The 20,325-nt window shown below is 39.1% G+C and overlaps 1 long non-coding RNA gene across 1 annotated transcript; it reads right to left on the bottom strand.

The window, feature by feature from the left end:
• Positions 1–9,495: 9,495 nt before the first annotated feature.
• On the bottom strand, positions 9,496–10,306 carry LOC138452579 (uncharacterized). The gene is made up of 2 exons (XR_011260230.1): positions 10,159–10,306; positions 9,496–9,969 (listed from the first exon to the last, which is right to left on the bottom strand). It is a non-coding gene; the product is annotated as an uncharacterized lncRNA (long non-coding RNA).
• Positions 10,307–20,325: the final 10,019 nt, after the last annotated feature.

Raw genomic sequence — 20,325 nt, 5'->3', positions numbered from 1 at the left:
TAGGATCGTTATTGTATTTGTTTTTGTCCCCTGTATCTCTTCCTTGTCTTGATTCGCCTTGAAACACCATTTTGCTGTATAGCCACATTATACATAACCAATACAAAATATACAAATTAAAATCATTTTACACTCCAACTTCACTCTGACAAGATCAGCCTCAACCTTCACTGTAGATGAGCTCATGGATGCTTCTATTCTCACTTTCAACCATATCTCCCCAACTGGATATTGTTCTGATGGTGAGAAATCCGAGAGCCCATATGAGAAGTTGGAACCATTTCCTGCCAAAATCATCAAGGACAATATTAACATTGGTCCTGCCCTAAACGCTCTAGTTAACTTCTTCCTGAAACCAGGCCTATTTTCCCAAGCCTTGAAGACACATTGCATCAAACCTCTGCTAAAGAAAATCAAGAAAGAATATAACATTTCAGAAGACAATCCTGTTACCAGCAAAACCGCCTTCATGTGCAAGGTCATTGAGCAGATGAGGATTACAGGGCCTGGCAGCGAAACATGATGTTTGCATGCACCAGTATGCTGATGACACTCAGCTTCATATTAAAATGTAATCTGAAGGTGCCATGAGAGGTGTATGCAACTTTTTGCGGGACATTGCAGTTTGCATGACCTCTCTTTCTTTTTAAGGCGAATACTTCCAAGACTGCATTTCTGTTATTTGCTCACTCTTTCCCAGATCTTTGTGTGTGGATTGGTTTGCTGAAGCAAACATGCCAGGGGCTCTGTTGGAATGTTCCTGTTCTGCAAAATCTCTGGGTTTTACTTTGGACTCTCTGCTAGCACTAGGTCCTCACATTAGTGCAACCGTCGAATCTGCTAATTAGCATATGCTTTTTATTTAAGCGCTTTGAAACCTTTTTCTTTCTGTTGTGCATCTTCATTTGTTATTACAATCCAACATTGTTTTTGTTAATTCTATTTTAGCAGCCCTGCCTCAATCTTGACTTGTTTCTACTGAATGTGTTTTATAAGGCAGCTGCTAATTACAGTTATGCATGACCTACGGTTGCTTGTGGAAATGTGGTTGGGGATAGTTCTAATGGATAGACTGGGCCTTTGTCCTTGAAGAATTGGATATTGGGCATGTTATGTGCAGATTAATGTGTTTGTCAATTGGTAAACTCACTGCTGGGGGCTTTTTAAAACAGGCATGAAGAGTTATTTATGTTTCTACTTTAAGCAGAGTCTGGTTTCATAAATATGGATTATCTGCTACTGCGTTGCAGTAGAGATGCCATGTCAGAAATTGTGCACTTTTAAGTTTGATCTTATAATTTGTATTGAAATGTTGTGATATTGCTTGAGTAACAATTGTGAATACAAAGTTGAGTAGTTCTTTTAATAGAGTGGTCATTATAGCTAGTGTTGGAATGTCAGTGGCATTTCGCTGATTAAAGGAACTGATATGTTACCTGTTATCTGAAGGCCTTCATGCTGTCTTTCAGAAATGCTCCTGGTGAGGGATCTGCTGGGAGATTAGAAAATGTCGCTGCCAGTGAAACTTATCGAGGGATCATTGAGAGAAAGCGTTAACTGATGCTTTTGCTAGTGGAATGGTTAAGTGGGTATTACAAACTATAAAGATCATTCCATAATGTACCACCCATTTGTTCTATTAGGGTGCCAAAGAAAGTGAGAACAGGTTTGCAGTGCTCAGGGATGAAGCAGTTAATTTGCATTAATATGGCTTAAAGCACAGTACACATTAAGGTATGTGCTTGTTAGGGTATATGCAGCATATAATATGCTCCTGCGATGTTTTGGGGAAAGAGGACCCTTTTGAGCCCTTTGACTGCCCTGGATTTCTTTCAGCAACATTCCATATGCAAGTGTTTCTCGGCCACGTTGCTGTGGACAAGTTGAGGAAGAGAACAAGAAGGAGCTACAGTGGAGTAGTTAAGTGGAGACATGTCATGCAAGTTGGAGGGATAATACTCATGCTTAGACGGCAGCAAATGCATATGTTCTCTGTCATCAAGTTAGCTTGTAAAAGCAATAATATATTGTTTAAATCCAAAACATTCGCATATCGCATTAGATTAGTGCATTATTACCATAGCAGTACCACGGGAAAACCAACATCAGGCAATGTTTTCTTGCTATAATGAATGATCAAAATTGTTAACATTTATGCGTCTATAAAATACATTGAGACTTAACAAAAATGTGTGAATTCAGATGTAAACGTGTCATGGTATAATGTTTGCCTAATTAAAAGCAGTTCAATCATATAAAGTCGTAGAATTAAACATATGCATCTAATTATGTCAGTCTATACACGCATGCATCCCATCTGTTTTGTGTGGGAATGCCACGGGGGAATGTTCTAAAATAGTTTATTTTCTTCATCCCACACCTCAAATTAGCTGGATTATCCGTCTTGGTTTGCAGAATGTGCGCATTTATAAGTATGTGTATTCTTATATTGTAAATAAAGGTACAGGAAACCTCACAAAGAGGCTGGTTAGTCTCTTTTCCACAATCAATGAAAAGGACAAGCATCAGTATACATCTGTGCTAGAAGGCAAACAGGGTGTCCTTGGCTCACCTGCTGACAGCACTGCTAAATGGCCATAGCTCCCTCTTAGTAGGAGACTAGAGGTGACATGAATACAAGTAAAACAGTATTGCTATGAATAATTCAATGCTTACAAAGAAGTATTTATTTATTTATTTATTTATTTATTTATTTATTTATGTATTTATTTATTTATTTATTTAAGGCGCTTATACCACAAGAGCAGTGTTTCAAAGTGCCAGAAGACAAAAGGGAAGAGATCAGGGGAACAAATAAACAATGGCAATGGCAATGGATAAATCATAAAACAAACAATGGTCCTACTAGGCCCTGTGACATTCGTAGCATGCAAGTGCAGTGAAAAAGAGAGGGGGAGGGAGTGGGGCTCTGATTGCTATAGGGTTCCCGAGGGGAGAACTGCCAAGGTGCCAGTTGGGGATGCAATAGGTATGTGCATGGGCAGAAAAGTCCCAAGCAAAGAGGGAGGTCTACTGCCCGACAGATAAGTGCAGGGCTGAGACAAACCACCCGACGGGTGTGAGCCCAGAGGAAAGTGCAGGTGGGGGGGAGTGCTGGGGTGAATGGGCAGATGGCCTGGGCCCTTTTGGACTCTTGAGGGACCAGACTGCCAATCTCAGTGACTGTAGGGATGGTTAGCATGGGAGGGAGAGCTGGAAGGAGGAGAAGAGAAAAAGTCTTGAGATGTTTGCGTAACTTGAGGTGACCAGTTTCAAGATGGAGAGAGAGAGAGGGAGACTGTTCTAAAAGAGGGAGCCAGCTGAGGAGAGAGATCTGCCCCCAGATCTCTGCTTGGAGAAACGTTTGATCAGCAGAGTTGGAGCCAGAAGATCAAAGGGATCTGGAAGGAGAGTATTTGGTCAGAGAGCTGCAGGTAGTGTTACCCCAGGGCACAGACAGCATTGTGGATGAAGAAAAGGGTCTTGAATTTGATCCTTACAACAACCAGCAGCCAGTGAAGATATTTTAGGGCTGGCGAGACACACTCCCTTGGTTTGAGGCCACAGATAAGTCTTGCAGCCCTATTGTGGATTAGTTAAAGAAAGCAGAGGGAAGAAAGAGGTAGTTTAAGGAAGTGGCTGTTGGAGAAATCCAGCCTGGAGAGGACCAGAGCTCTAGAGACAGTGAGATTCTGGGGAAGGTGAGGAAAGGGCAAATGCCTCTAAAGAGGGGAATATTTATGATGATATGAGACATAGCACTTTGTATTACCAGCACAAAAGCCTGTACGTAATGTTCTAATAAAACATGGCAGCCTGTAATACCTGTATTAAAGCCTGTTAAAATACAAAATAGTTTAGAAATCTCTAATGACCTATACTAAGAACATTGCACCTCTACTCCTCTGTGATCAGTTATAATGTTTCAGTTGTGAGGTCACAAAGCCGGCAGCACTGCCAATACCAGAGCTTAGCTTCACCATAAGAAAGGGTGTTTGATTTTGCAGAATTAGGCCAGGATTATCTTCAATAAATCTTTGGGTTTGCATCTCCTTCCAAGATTCAGTCCTAGTCCCTAGGTGATTTAATCTAAGGGGTCTGGCCATTCCCTTTGTGGGAAGTTGGGATAACGCTGGTGACTCATGCCCAATCACAGAGTAGCATCCATTAAAACGGTATTCACGCCCTAAAATCAGTGTCTGTGGTTCTATTCAAGTTATGCAGGATGCTAACCTACGTTTCTCTCATGTTTGTGTCCCTGAAATCATCCACATACCTTTTTCTATCAGGCCTTGTCAACTGTAGACCTTGTACTCAGAGCCAGTTTTCATGATCATTTATGTTAACATTAATGACCCATGTATTTACTTATAAGAACACTTTCTAACCAATACACTTGATTCAGGTTTTTGCATGAGATCCAATTAAGGACACCCACAGGGTACAGTGGCTGTAGCACCACTAGATTCAAATTGCAAGGAGACTAACAGAGTGAAGCCAAGGCTCACGATACACCTTGACACAAAGTGCAGCAGCCCACCCTCCATTAGGAATTTTAAGCTGGGTAATTGTTTTAAAATAAAACAAAAAAGCATATAATGAGGACTTAATATTAACCTGTTATTGCACATACATTGACAGCCAGAAATTAATGAATGCAGTTAAATATAGGGTTTTAATAGCTGCTATGAATAGCCTTACAAAAGTTTCAGTCCATGGTTTGGATGATTTCTTTGCACAGTTGTATTTGAAATACCATGTTTATAATATTCTGTATTGTGTTAAGTGATCAACACTTTTGAAGCCAGTTGTCAAAAAGCAGGTTACAATATTTAAGAGACAAAATTGCTTGAAGGATCCCTATGATATGAAACAAAATGCATTAGCTACCTTAGATCTAAAAATGCATTGGGCTCAATCCATAAAGTTATCACTGTGCAGGGGGCCTTACTGCAGAATATGAGGGCTAAAGAGTTCATGTATACACCTGCTTGTGGGAATTTTGCACAAAGTATTAAGCAATATTGGAATCAAGCCAAAAGAAAGTGGATAAAGTAAGCACATATACAAAAAGCAGAGATAGTGCTTCAGAAATGTAAATTTGTATGGGTTTTCCAATAAATATCTTAATAAATCATCTGAATTTCTAAGAACATGGTGATCAAGCTAGTAAATTATTCTCCAGCAGCTTACCCTCGATTAGGAATTTAAGTTCTGGTGTTCAAAGACAGCCCCTCAAAAAAAGGAAACTGCATTGGGCTACGTTGGGCTTTGGGCCTGAAATGTAGAGCATTAAGAACACACAGCGATGACTACTGAATTGCTACCTTAAAATGCTGTTTCCAGACAAATCAAATTAAATGGACCAAAACATTGAGAAATACTGGCCTACATTACATAGTTTTCCGGTCCAGAAACAAGGGTGCCGGTAAGCTCACTGGCACCTTTGTTTCTGGACAACTGTGCCCGACAGCTCTGACCCTGCCAGGGGAGGAGGCCAGGGTAGGCAGACCGGTCATGGAAGTACTGGCACTGTCAGTGTGTCCAATTCCCCTCTTCCATAGAATCTAGGGAAATGGGGACTAACATTTTAAGGGTGCCTGACTTCCTGGGACGCCGGACCAGTAATCTACCTGTGGCAACAGAGTTACCGGCGGGCTCGTAATCAGGCCCACTGTCTTGGAAAGGTGGAAGCACAATTTTCTCTGGCAGACGGAAACACCAGCAATTCATTTTCAAACTGCAAAACAGGAAAATACTGTTTCATTTGATAAAACAGAGTTTCCATGGAGAAAATGTAGGCATTCTGCAGCTTGGAAGGAAAGGAACTATTTACCAGAGAAACTTCCTTGCCTGAAGCAGTCAAATGTATGTTATGATGAAAACATGGACTGTGATAATACAATACCACAATTCATATGCATGTTCTTCACATGTGAAGAAAAAAGGCTTCATGCTTAAAAGAAACTGTAACAGTTAAAGGCATCAGTTTCTGTTTAGGAGACATGGTATCAGATTCTGTTCAGAAGAAATAGCATCTGTTTCTGTTCATAACACTCACACAGTGACTCTCCCACATTTATTATATATCTAAAACATATTTTGTAGCCACAGAAGTGACCAAGAAGGAATTTATGGTGGGCTAAGGTCTGCTCTCAAAGATAAGCCACAGGTGTCCAGACCTAATGTGCAGTGGGGAAATGAAACCTAATGTGAAATTGAAGTCAGAATATGCATATTTGAATGGAGATTGCCATATGTTTGATGGACAATCATACTTTGTTCATTTTCTCATGAACCATAAATTGTACAATACTGGGATAAATATAACTGTAAAGCTTATGAAAATAGGCCTACCCATTAATTCAACTCTGATAATAATTTCACCTTGGGAAAAGGAGTTGCAAACTAAAATGTGTTTCTAGCTCCCCAGAAAATGCCATGAAGCAGAGATTCGGGGAGATGACAGATAATTAAATTAGATATCTGTATAGGAAAGTTCGGGTTGATATAATGACATATTTCAATATGTCTGGCATGATAAGAAGAACCCAAATAAATATATATTACACGGCCCACGGTAGTGGCTATGCAGTTATGGTTAAGTTGCTAAACCCATAGGAAGAGCACTTCTGGGGTGGCTCATAACTTTGCTCCCCCTGGAGGAATCTTCACCAAATTTTGCAAAAAAAAGTATATGGCCCACTCTGAATTTGGTGAGGTTTGGTCGGAGGGGCAACGTTATAGGGGCTGGCCCAAAATGTCTTTATCCCCATAGAGTGAATGGAGAAAACATTTTTGTCACCCCTACAGCCCAAACCGCTGGAAATATTTTAACCAAATTTGCGGCAGGAGAGGCGGCTTGGTCCCCAAAGCATGCCTTTGTATATTTCGTGAAAATCTGTCCCAAAGATTTTTTTTATTAAACGACCAAAAAGTAGGTCTAAAAAAATGAGTGATATCTATGTCCGCTCCACGGACGGTCTAGGTATCACCTACACTAATTATGCAGATGATACACAGATCCTCATCCCGTTGACGGGAGATTATGACAAAGATTTGGCCTTTGTGAACAGAGTCTACCTCATCATCCAGGCATGGATGGCCTCCCATGGTCTATGCCTGAATGATGACAAAACTGAACTCCTCATTCTGGGCACATCCTCCAACATCAAAAAACTAGGTCCCAATTATCACTGCTTCATAATTGACAACAACATCATTACTGTGGCCAAAGTAATCAAAACCCTCGGCTCTACATAGACTCCACGCTTACCTTTGGTAAACAAGTAAATGCCATGGCCTCAGCGACCTCCTACACCTGCAAGTTCATTAGAGCAGCCAAGCCCTTCCTCTCACCCAACAACTGCGTCACTCTAGCAAGGGCACTAATCCTGCCTAAACTAGACTACTGCAACGCCCTCTAGAAAGGCAGTAACAAATACATCACCGCCAAAATTCAGACCCTTCAAAATAATGCCCTGAGAGCCACCCTAAATTTCTCTAAAAACGCCCATATATCAGACCTCAGGAGATCTACCAATTGGCTCTCCACAAAAGACAAAATCCACTTCAAAACTGCATCCCTTATACACAAATGCCTTAACCATACAGCCCCGCAATAACTCATAGACAGATTCACCAGACAAACAGCCTCTCGTCCCCTAAGAAAAGCCAACTCGAACCTTTTGCTAGTACCCAGATTCAAACTCACTAAATCTGCTGGGAGCAGCTTCGCTGTTAAAGTAGCACAATATTGGAACTCCATTCCCCCTGCTTTAAGGCAAGATCTCCACTACCTCCAATTCAGATCCAATCTCATTCAATGGCTAAAGGAACATGATGCCTAACCTTACCCTACTGACATCTGGGATCTTGTGTATATTTCGAATATTTTGTTCTGCTTTATTTATGTGTCACACATGCATTCTTGTAAATTTACTGTATATACATTGGCGCTTCTTTGACAGTACATGTATACAACATTGTAACCGTAGCTGTACCTCTCCATGTATAATCTGTAACCTGTAACCTAAGTTGAACAACCCTCATTATGCCTTCGCACCCGAATACCTGGTGCGCAATATAAATAATAAAAAAAACAAACAAACATTTCCCTGTTCGCTAATGAGAATGATAATTGAAGTGCACAGATTTGAGGTGGATGTATTATGTTTTTGGGTTGTGGTCGTATGGCCGTAGGCCATAGGCCATGCACCCAAGGCTCTAGGCCCTGGCCACAACCTCTGCGGCAGAAGTGTACAATGCTACTAAACATTTTGATTGTGGTATGTGGGCTGCTTATGGGATATGTCTTAAAAAATGTGAGTACTGATTGGTAGTAGTATAATAGTGTTCATAGGATAGTGAGATGATATGTGTTTGTTTGTTTTTTGGATTGTGTTCAGATTGTTGGTATTGAAGACTCTAGGCATTTTGGGTTGTATTTATTGTTGAGGTGTTTGTTTGCATGACTGTGTCATGTTGCAGAGTTTAATTATTATATACTTACTATTTCCTTTGTTGAGGCTGTATGAAGAGTTTTGGCCAGGCCATGCAGTCAAGATTGTAGTGTTTGGCAACAAGCGCTGCAGCATAAGATACCCATGGAAGCAAACATTTTGTATTGTGGTTCATGGTCAGGTGTTGGCTTGAATGGGTGTGTTATGCTGTGGTGTTTGCAAGACCAATGCTTATATACTTACTGTTTGACGTTTTGTGGTTCTATGCAGTTTTTTCATGACATGGGTAGTTGGAGCACACATTTTTTTTCAATCACTGTGAAAAAAGTAAAAAAATCACATGTTATTGTAGGTAGTTTCTAATGAGTTTTGCATTGGAGACATTTCTGTATTTTGTCGACCCTCATAGTTAGTACTTTAGAAGTACTATAGTTCAAACCAGTGTACTGTGCAATTTGCTCAGTTCCTGTGTTTGTTGATTAAATCATTGGGTCTGTGGGAAAAAAAATCCATGCGGAATTGAAAAAAACCCTTTCTACATTGTCTTACCATATATTTCTTTCATTGATTTCAATAGGAGGAATTGAATATGTGTATGGTTTTTCATTTGGAAGTGGTGGTAGTATTGTTGCAATTAGTGTATTATATTTGTTTATTTCTTTTTCCAATTTAGTGGTACTCATCTATCTGTTAGCTTGTTGCAGATTTTTGGGACAGTTGGCGTATTCAAACTGTTTATGTCTTGTTTAATTTTAGTGGTATTCATGTATCTGTTTTGTTGTTGCAGATTCTTGGGGCAGTTAGATAACTGTTGGTGTATTCTAACTGTGGGTAACAGAAGGGACTGCTCAAAGCAAGTGGTAGGACTTCAGAGCTGTAAGTATTTGAAACAAAATGGTGGCGTCCTGCCACATACATTTACGTCAGTTTGCATTATAATTTCCTGCAAATGTTATCTCATTTGTCATGCTGGATATCAGAGACACTGTATACTCGTGATTGTATGAGATGTAAATACAGAGGGAACCCCACGTTTGATTTTTAGCTTATTTATTTGGCTAAGGTCAAAACGAAGAGGTAGAATAAGGGTACAGTTTCCCTTAATAATTGGTGCTTTTTACAAAACAACACTTGCCTCTAGGTTGGCAAACATGTTCGAAATGGAGTGAAACAAAAAGCAAATTATAGACATAGTTCACAAACCTATTGTGCATAGTCATAACATTGTTAGTGCATGAGCATCAGAACAAGACAGTTATTTCAGTAGTTATGCTCAAGACGATACATAGGTGTGAGCCATGGACTGAAGTTAGGTTTTCACATAAAACATCCTGGTAGTTATTTCCAAGCTGTATTGGTTTATTTTGAGGGAGGTAACCAAGTCTTTGGCCTACGTCTGGATGTTTATCAAGTGGTGTGAGGGGACCGACAAGTCTCAGCCAGAGGAGGTGTGGTCCCGTGACGTTTCGGCGGGAAGCGCCTTCTTCAAGGGAAAAACCCAGTCTCCCTGCATGGGGGAATCAGATGGAAAGGGATTTATTGTAAATCCGGCATTATTGTGTTGTTGTAAAAACACAACAGGATATTTAGCATGGCATATAAACAAAAACAAATAGATTTAATTGAGGTTAAAATGCCCCCCGGCAGGTTTAAAATGAATACCCAGGCTTGTGGCTTGTGCTATCCAGTGACTGACCTGAATGTGTTAAAAATGGGATTCAGCTTCCATTGGCGTGGATTTGAGAAGGTTGGCCTGGGACAGAGTTTTAAGGCAAACACTGTTCTGTGCCTGAATAATAGAGGGAGACAGAAAGAGTGGACATGCATGTAATAAGCGTCGTTCAAATGTGCCACTGTTGGCCAAAAAGTGTGTGTGTGGATCAACTGGTAAAGGAATCCGCATCGCAGGTGGCAAACTTGGATTTACCTGTATCTGTAGTTGGTAATTTTTAGGCGTCCTTCGGGCGTATAGAAATGCTGTGGGTCAATGCCAGGACGCTTGCAGGGACAGGAGGCTATTTTCGTCACCCGCTAGCAGCGAAAAAATAAAGCAGCTGCACGTTCCACATTGTGGATGCTGAGTCACCCACTGTATATAAAGAGAGGGGAAGAAACAAAGGCCCGGTTAGGTGGCTGGCCGTCCTAAGAGACGTGTAGTAATCCCTGTCACCATTACGTCCCTGCCGTGGGGCAGTGGCGTCCCCATTAACTGGGGTGGCGGGGGTGGAGGGTGTTGGCATTACCTGAAATAAACAAACTGGGTCCTGGCAGTAAGTGGGATCGTTGTGCGGCGGCAGGATGAGTTACCTGGAGCGCGCTGTGTCAGCGATGGACCGCTATACTGTAGCTAACGTTTAAAAAAGATGGAGCTGTGTGTCGGTGGGTACTGCGCATGCGCACAGCGTGGAATCGCGTTCCAGCGCATGTGCGAGTGCGGAGTGTTCCTCGTTTCGCGCATGCGCAGAGATGACAACACATTCAGGTCAGTCACTGGATAGCACAAGCCACAAGCCTGGGTATTCATTTTAAACCTGCCGGGGGGCATTTTAACCTCAATTAAATCTATTTGTTTTTGTTTATATGCCATGCTAAATATCCTGTTGTGTTTTTACAACAACACAATAATGCCGGATTTACAATAAATCCCTTTCCATCTGATTCCCCCATGCAGGGAGACTGGGTTTTTCCCTTGAAGAAGGCGCTTCCCGCCGAAACGTCACGGGACCACACCTCCTCTGGCTGAGACTTGTCGGTCCCCTCACACCACTTGATAAACATCCAGACGTAGGCCAAAGACTTGGTTACCTCCCTCAAAATAAACCAATACAGCTTGGAAATAACTACCAGGATGTTTTATGTGAAAACCTAACTTCAGTCCATGGCTCACACCTATGTATCGTCTTGAGCATAACTACTGAAATAACTGTCTTGTTCTGATGCTCATGCACTAACAATGTTATGACTATGCACAATAGGTTTGTGAACTATGTCTATAATTTGCTTTTTGTTTCACTCCATTTCGAACATGTTTGCCAACCTAGAGGCAAGTGTTGTTTTGTAAAAAGCACCAATTATTAAGGGAAACTGTACCCTTATTCTACCTCTTCGTTTTGACCTTAGCCAAATAAATAAGCTAAAAATCAAACGTGGGGTTCCCTCTGTATTTACATCTCATACAATCACGAGTATACAGTGTCTCTGATATCCAGCATGACAAATGAGATAACATTTGCAGGAAATTATAATGCAAACTGACGTAAATGTATGTGGCAGGACGCCACCATTTTGTTTCAAAAAGGTGTATTCTAACTGGCCATAGTTTTGAAGTTCAAGTTTTGTTTATGTTCATACACAGATTAGTTATTAAAATTTGGTTTTAAGAATATTAAGAAAGCGTTTACATGATTTGCTGATAATCTCTGCTTTAAAGTAATGGTACTATCATTACATTCAAACCATCTACAATTCTTTTTTATATATGCAGTGTAGTGACCTGCATTGGTTGTGGCTCCTGCGTGGTAGATTATACCTATTGGTGTGAAGGTTTTCTTACCAGGTGATACTTGACCATTTGTGAATCCAGTCAGCTTTCAGTTGTTTTTGGTACCATGTGCATTATAACGTAAAAGCATTAATTTTACGTATTTACTATGTGTCTCTATCTGTAAGGTGGAACGATTATCAGAATTGCAGGTAGTACATAATCTGCCATGGTTTGCATTTTGTACAAGTTGCTGAAATGGAATGGATTCACGGTTAGGTATGGGTACATACACAAAGCATTCATAAGGAACTTTTTTTTGTACTACATGCCAGCAAAGAGTGCATGGATGTTTCCACATATATGAAATCTGGAAGAATTCATTTATAGGTATGTTTTTGTTTTGTAGTACTTGTAGAAAGTACATTAGAAATTCGTGTGGATCTTCTTGTGAGTTTATAGTGAATTTGACCATTCCAGCACAGTAGTCCAATTCCTGCCTTATTCCAGAAACACTGTAAGTGTTGTCAGGATTGTTGGTTGCATTTCTATGAAGGGCTAACATTTGCAAACACAATTGTTGTGTACAGTGTAAGTAAATGTTGTCAATAATTGGTGGCAATTGGAATAAAATATTTATTGCTACATTTGCATAGCAATTTACACCAATTGTATTTGAAAATTTGAATGGACCTGACAGGTCTGTGTCCAAGTCATTTGTTGGGAGTGTGCGTTGCTTCTTTGAAGAGGTAGTTGAGTTACTTTGAGAAGTAGATTTGCTTTGGTTGTGGTCCTTGATGAAGTATTACCTTATTTTACTTTCTTTGGAGAAATTGCTGCGAGATCCTGCATAGATTGAGTTTGAATTAGTTTTCTTTTACAATGTTTGCTTTTTGCGGAACAGGATAGGTTTTTAGATAGGGGGTGTAGAGTGAATGTAGTCTATTGTATTCTAGAATACAAGAAATATCAGAATTTACTTTACTTGCATCCAAGTTGATTAGAAATAGTCTGTCAAGTGTACTTAAGCGTGATAGTGCTACATAACTCATGCCTTCTTTAAAGACTATGCTACCAATATCTATCAATGCTTTATCTAGGGTAAGACCATTTGATTTGTGAATGGTGACTGCATATGCTAGAGTTAGAGAAAATTGTTCTCTGCGTACATACATGTCTTTGAAAAGAAGGAAGCGGACAGTTGAGTGTCCTATCCTTTTAACTCCGGATAGTTTGTCAAAGAGAATATTGACAAATTCAATATGGTGGTCATGTGGGTATGTTTGAAAGCCAACAACTGTACCAAGTGCACCATTTACTAGTCCTTGGTCTACGTAAAGGTTACGTTTAAGCATTACTCTACAGTTTAAAGATAATTTTAATATTTTCTCCAAACCAGCTGTGTTAGATAAAGAGTTTTCCAAGGTGATTAGCCTTGTTGTGGCTTGTTCACACATGGGTAGTGTTATAACATGTATGTCCAGTTTGTCTGTGGGGGCAATTTGAGGGGCAATTTGAACTATTGGTTGCATTTCTTTTTTTTAACATTGTTTCATTGAATTTTGAACAGCTTGCAAGAGTTGGCATCAAGGACATACAATTGACATTTTTGTGTGCTAATTGTTCCATGACATCAGTAGCACATGAGTTATGGCCATAGAGTGCATGGATGTGCCTGGTTTTTAATAGTATTTGTGCTTCTTGAGATAATACACCAACTCTAATACTTTTCATAATGTTGGCGTATGTGAGATCTGCAGACTGATGCATATTTTCAGTTAATTCTCTGTAATGAAAATGTTTCCAAAGGTTGACATTTCCTATGCTGCCAAGAGTTTTACGACACAGTTTGTGCCCTAAGGTTTTAAAAATAGGTTCAGCTTTCACTGGTGTTAATTGAAGAAGATCTCCAAAAACAATAATGTGTTTTCCCTCAAAGAGCTCTTCGTAGTCTGTTTTGAGGACCTCTTGTAGTCTGAGGTGAATTAAAGCCAACATTAGGTTGGAGACCATGCTTACCTCATCTATTAGCAGCATTTTCATTTGTTTGAAAACTCTGTGTAGTTCCATTGCAGCTTCTGTAGAAAGTTTGTAATAGTCTATGTTGTTTTGGTGTTCTACTGGAAGGAGAAGTAATCAGTGTAAAGTGACACTGCCTATGCTGTAGGCAGCCTAACCTATGGGGGCAGTTGCAACAGCTGACAATTTGTTGTTTGTCAATTGTTGGAGGAATTTTCTGATGATTTTGATTAAGAATGTTTTGCCTGAACCAGCTTGACCACTCCCGAATAGCAGTATAGGTTTGTAATCTTGGGAGGTAAAATGTTTACTTTCATGTTGCACACCATGTTCAATTTGTTTTGTTACTTCTTGGAAAATGCTACGCTGGTCAGTGTTTAGTTGTGATTTCAGTACAGCAAAGTCTTCTGTAGATTGCTCATACTGACACCTGGTGTTTTCTACTTCTGTCATGGATAATTCTGCCTGATTTGCTATTAGTGGCTGTCCAAGTGGTTCTTGGCTTCCTGTTACAGAAGGTTGACCACTGTCAGGAATGTCCACATCTAGTTGGGCCTGGCGTTGTTCTTCTTGTTGCTGTTCATTGTGCAGCATTGTTTGGTACTGCATAAAGTGTACGTCTGTTATAGTGCTTTCATTTGCTTTGAAAATGTCTTCATAGGAATCATACGTATCCAGTAACTCTTCTTCTTTTCTCCATGTTTAAAAAGTTGTAGCAGGGATATGTAATACAGTTCTTTATGTTGAGGAGTTTTTAATGACAATTTGATATGATTAATTAAGCTGTGTTTGGTAAGTTTCACTAGCTGCCTTCACAATTTGCTACTCTTTATCTACTTTTCTTTTCATCTGGTTTAATATTATTTTTGTGTATGAAGTTTTGGGCTATGTGGTAGGGACACATGGTTTCCAAAGTGATACTCCTGTTTGTATAGTATGTGTCGAGTAAATTGCTTTTCAAAATGGCTTGGCTGTTGGTATCATTTTTGGCTATTGTTTCTATGTCCTCATATGATTTGAGAACTCTTTTTCTAGATTTAGCAGGACCAAGACTTAGCCATACTATATTGTCAGATTTTCCTTACAAGGCAGTACCGGTTAAACAGTCAGCAGCTCCATAGCAGCCACATTCTCTGTGAGAGAGCATTTTTATGCCTAAGCTTTACAATTTCTGTGATAGTGTTTTGTCAGATGATATGTCATCCCAGAGGTCCTGAATCTTTGTTTTCTCTGCTTTGGGTAAGGGGGCTGTGACATATTGTGCAACTGCAGTGGAATTGTCTGCAATGTACTGCACATCTATGTTGTATTCCATAGGAGGTCAATGATTGCATTGTAATCATTGATGTATTTTGATTCTTCTGTTCTTTTTATGTAATATGTGTCCTTAGGTTATTTACCTTTGACACTATGTCTAACTGAAGACATGACGTAGTTTACTTGATCTGTTGTTGAAACTGGTCTAGGGAAACCAAAGCAGCAGTTGGTGTAGTACTTCCCTTTGTTTTTATATTTGTGTCAACAATATTTCACACATTTGTGTCTTTGAAATTGTAAAATTTGTGCATGAAGGTCACTATGTGTTGTTTGTAAAGGAATATCACAAGTGACATATTTTTGGATGAACTGCAAAACAGTGGCATCACTATCCTGACAAAATTTAGGAGCATCTTTAATCGACAAAAGCATGTGGATGTGTGGTGCTCCTCTGGCTTGGTATTCTTTTCTCCAAAAGAAGTGTTGCACTTTTCTGAGGCGAGGAACAGTTTTATTACAAATGAAGTGTAGCATAGCAATGAAATGATGATGGAAATATCTTGATACATTCAAAGGATCTAGAGAGCAGAGTTCTCCTGGTGTTTTTATATCTATGTTTGTTTTGTTTTTGTTTGCTATGAGTAGAAAATCATGTAAATCTTCCCATGCTTATTCTGCACAACTTAATGTCACAAACCAGGTAGGCGGGCCAAGGTTTCTTATCATACAGCGTACATCTCTGTGACGTCGGAACCAGTATTCTTTTGTACCATGCATGTTTGCTAAAATATTTTGTAATGCTTGAATGTAAAATCTGGTCTTTTTCTTCTACATTTTGTAGTAATTCCGTAGCTGACATATTTTAAAAATGGGTACCTGATTTTAATGTGTGTGCAACTCCATAGCATAGAGTTGTAGTTCACTTTCAAAGAGAAGGTGGAATATGTATTCCACATTTTGTCTGAATCTGGGGTCTTCAGAATACATTTGTAATAAGCAGTATTCTGATGCTGTTATTTGTGTGGGTCTATCATCGTACCTTCCTCCTTTCCCAGTAGGAAAGAGTAGAGGAAAAGCACGTGCTTCTATACTTTTTTCCCATATGCTGATTGGAGATGCTTTAGCTTGTCGCATTTGGTACATTTCCAGTACATTATCTATGGTGTCTTTCGAGTGTAATGGATGAATTGTATAATGGTCTAAAATATTGGATTCTGTAGCAGGATCTAGAAGTTGAAATTGACCAGTTTCTGATGACTCTTGAATTATTTCAGTGGTTTCCCTCAGGTTTTCTTCAATATTAATTTCTCTGTAGTATTCATTATTGTCTTTTAGATATTGCAGGGCTTGTCGTACTTGATGTAAGTCCACGAGTTGTTGCCAAATTTACTTGTTTTTTGTAGGTACGCCATTTGCTAAAATAATTAAAGATTGATCTATTGGACGTTTCACTCCGAGAGTGTGTACATTTTCTTTGAGATCTAATGGCAAATAAACTATTTTCCCACAAATGCCTTTCACTAATTCAGAGGTAGGAAGTTTTGCTGTTTTTGGTTGAAGGCATATTATTGCTTGAAATGGGTGCACTGTTTGAATTATGATGCTCTCATATAAGTTGTGTTATTTGTGATAGCACGTGAAGGCGTTTGGTTGTTGTCAAGTTGTCAAGTTTTGCAGTGCAGTAACTGCAAAGTATTAAGGGGTCAGTAATTTCCTGTTTGTTTTCTGCTATAAGATAGAGTGCTAATTGGAACCATTTGGAATCCTCATTGTCTTCTATTTTGTACGTTATGTCTACAGTTTTTGTCCTATTGCGCCAACATACACAGAAATGGTTGGGTACTTCAGCAGATGTACTTTTAAACTTTAGTATTTCTTTTTTGTATGTGTGTAATAGAAGGTTTCAATCTGTACAGTTGTTGGTAGTCTGTTGTAAATCTATTGCATTTTGTAAGTGGCTTTCAATTCCAAAATGTTTTCACTGGATATGCTCTATTTCTTCGAGTAGTTATTTGGCTGTTCCAGGTAGAAGATTATTATTTAAGTTGGCTAGTGCTAAAGCAGGACTTTTGGCATAGTACAGTTTATGGACCAGATTTCTTATAGTTGAATGATGTGTTGACATCATTTTGATATGATGGAAGGTGCTTTTGCAAATAGGTCCAGAAATGCAGGCTAATGAATGTCCTTGTAGTCCTGTGTATTTGCGCACTGGATAGGGCTCCATATTTTGTGGTAGTTTAATTTTGAATTTGTCTTTGCCTTTCACATAATGATTGATGAACTGGCGTAAAGATTTGAAAGATTTTTTGGCAATGTTACACATTGATGTATAGACTGGACGTATTGGTTCAGTGGAATGGGCAGGTGATAGTTTTCTGGGGATATAGTTGTGTACGTTGTTTCTTGTTCCATAATGGTATTACGTTTTTCATACATTTGTCCACTGCTATGTATGGCAATTGGGTTTATTTGCTTTTTTTGTATGCTTCTTCATTGAAATATGGTTCTGTGCTCGTGGTGTGATTCCATTTACCTCCACAGATGTTTGTGAAGTTATCTTTGTTGATATTCCGTTTATTGAGAAGTCTTTTTTCTAGTTTACTACTTAGTTCTGTTAGTGGTTTCATTCTGTTTAAAACTAAAATAAATAATTTCCCATTGAGAAGGATTGCACTGTCTATGAGACCTTCGAGGATACATTTTCTACGGTGGGTTTTAAGGGTTCTGTGTGATTTCTTTTCCTGTTTTTATAAGATCCTGAAGGACTCTGTAGCAGAACATTTTTTGTAAAAGAATTATTTTGGTATTCTTACTTGCTGCTACATCAAGAGTTATAGGTGTAGTGTTAGCACTAGTGGTATCACCAGTCTTGTTAATCACTTTCTGTTCATTTTACATTTTGAAAGAGGAGGCAAAGTTTCTATACTGGAAGCTTGTTTTGTTTCGCTTAATGACTGTATTAGCTGTTTTGTTTGAACTTTTTGTACACATTCTGCTAGATATGAATGCTTATTTTGGAGAGTTTTAGTTTGATTTTGTTTACTTTTGCGTTGCTTTCTACGGAGTTGCTTTTTGTTAGGCTTTCTTTGGGGTCTGTTCGAGAAAAAAAGAAAGTGTGGGTTGGAATCTTGTGCATTGCATGTGTGCTTTGTGCATGAGCGTCTGAGTATGATGGTAAGAATGTATGTAGACATGTGTGATTGTGAAATGGGCTGCTACATTAGGTTGGGAAGGCTATTCTTGTATTTGTGTGTTACTATACTGGTGTTCAGATTGCAATAGAAAGTATGGAGCTGGTGAGAGGAAGCACTTATATCTACTGTTGCAGGGTTAATACAATTGTTTGTTATAGAATACTAGAATTCTACAGTGTTTGTTTAACAGTTAGAACATTAAAGCAGTATTGCACTTACTTTTCTGAATGGAAAGAATAGGTTTCTTCTGAGTTTTCGTTCATACTTCAGACTGTTGCTTTTCAGCAGCGTGGTCCTCACTGCAATTGTGAAAAAAAGAAGTTAGTAACTATGTGTGGTAATAGCACTGTTGTTAATGTAGACATGGGATCTTTTTACAGTAATAGTGCTTTCTGATAACTGTGCATAGCATGTACATGCACTTTTCTTTGCCTATGTGCATTCTGTATATTTTATTTAGAATCTGTTAGTTGAATGTGCTATAGAAATGAGTACAATAGTAAGCGCACAGAGCACACCTGGCTTTGTAAGGCAGTGTTATTGGATGTTAGGAGATGGAAGAAATAATTGTATGGTTTGTTTGCTATTTTTTCAGGGTAAATGGCAGGAACTGTATGCAAAAGTATGCAATGTATGAATTTGTGAAGGTGTGGGAAATAGATCAGAGGGATTTGATGGGGTCAGCAGCGTATTACTCAGTAGGTGATTACCAAAGTACTGAGTGATTCTGTGGTGCGTGGAGATGGGAGAGTCTGAAATAAATTAAAGGTTGCAAGGAAGGACCTGGTGGTTGTGTTGCAGACTGAAGGGAAGGCGAGAGATGTTGTATGTCTTGCTTTACAACACTGTACATAATTGTAGATGATGTGATAGATATGAGTGCACTTGTGCATAGTTGAATGCTGTTGTGAAATCTCGTACGGAATGGGCAACCAGCTGGAATGAGAGAGCTGTGTAGATTGAAAGAACAGTTGTAGAGGCAGTGGTTTTGTTTCAGCTGGGAGCCTTTCAAATGATATTGGCTATCTGTGTGCATAAATAAAGATGCATGTACTCATCCTGGCTGCGTGTCATTTTATAACACACTAGAATGCCATTTTCCATAATTATACTGTTATTTCTCCCATCTTGTAACATGAAATGACACTTTGTGCGACAGCTGTGTGTTGTGTCTGATTACTAATATAGTCATGTGTAAAGGAAGTTGAAATGATAGAATGTATGTGAAATATGCAGAATGTATAGAAAAGAAATTGTATGTACACCTTATGCATTATATTGCATTAAATGCTATCATGGTTGAAATGGAGTTAAATATGTGGCAGTGGTTACAGAAATGATAGAATGAATGAAGAAACTAACAGTTTGCACATTGCAGTTAATAATATGGTTAAATACAAATTTGGAGAGCAGACAACTTTGCAAGTAACACTTGATGATAGTAGATGGGGGAAATGACTGTAGGCTTGTTTTACAGGTTGCACAGGGTAAGTGGCAGTTACTATGTTGATATGCATTTCTACAAGAAATGTACATGTACCATACATGCCTATCCTCCTGATTTTGGCAGGAGACTCCCGATTTTTCCGTGAAACATATTGTTATTTTTCACGTTATCCCACAGAAAAAAACATCTTTGCCCAATGTATTCTTATGACACAAATGTTGTCTCCTGATTTTTCGGAGGAAATGTCCCTCCCAGGTGGGTCAGAATGTTGGCATGTATGATTTACTGTGCAAAAAATATTAATTCCTGTACTTTGTGTTCATGCATGTGGATGTGCATGAATCTGCAAGTAGAAATATTGGAGAGTTTACTAGTAGTTGCTGTAGGTGCTTTGCAGTCACAGCGCAATTGTACTCAGAGTGATGAACAGTACATCTAAAGTACTGAATTGTGATGATGGAG

This window comes from Ambystoma mexicanum, chromosome 4p (genome assembly GCF_040938575.1).
Source record: "Ambystoma mexicanum isolate Mex_15411 chromosome 4p, UKY_AmexF1_1, whole genome shotgun sequence".
Classification (NCBI taxonomy): Eukaryota; Metazoa; Chordata; class Amphibia; order Caudata; family Ambystomatidae; genus Ambystoma; species Ambystoma mexicanum.
This window is presented reverse-complemented; position numbering and strand designations above follow the sequence as displayed.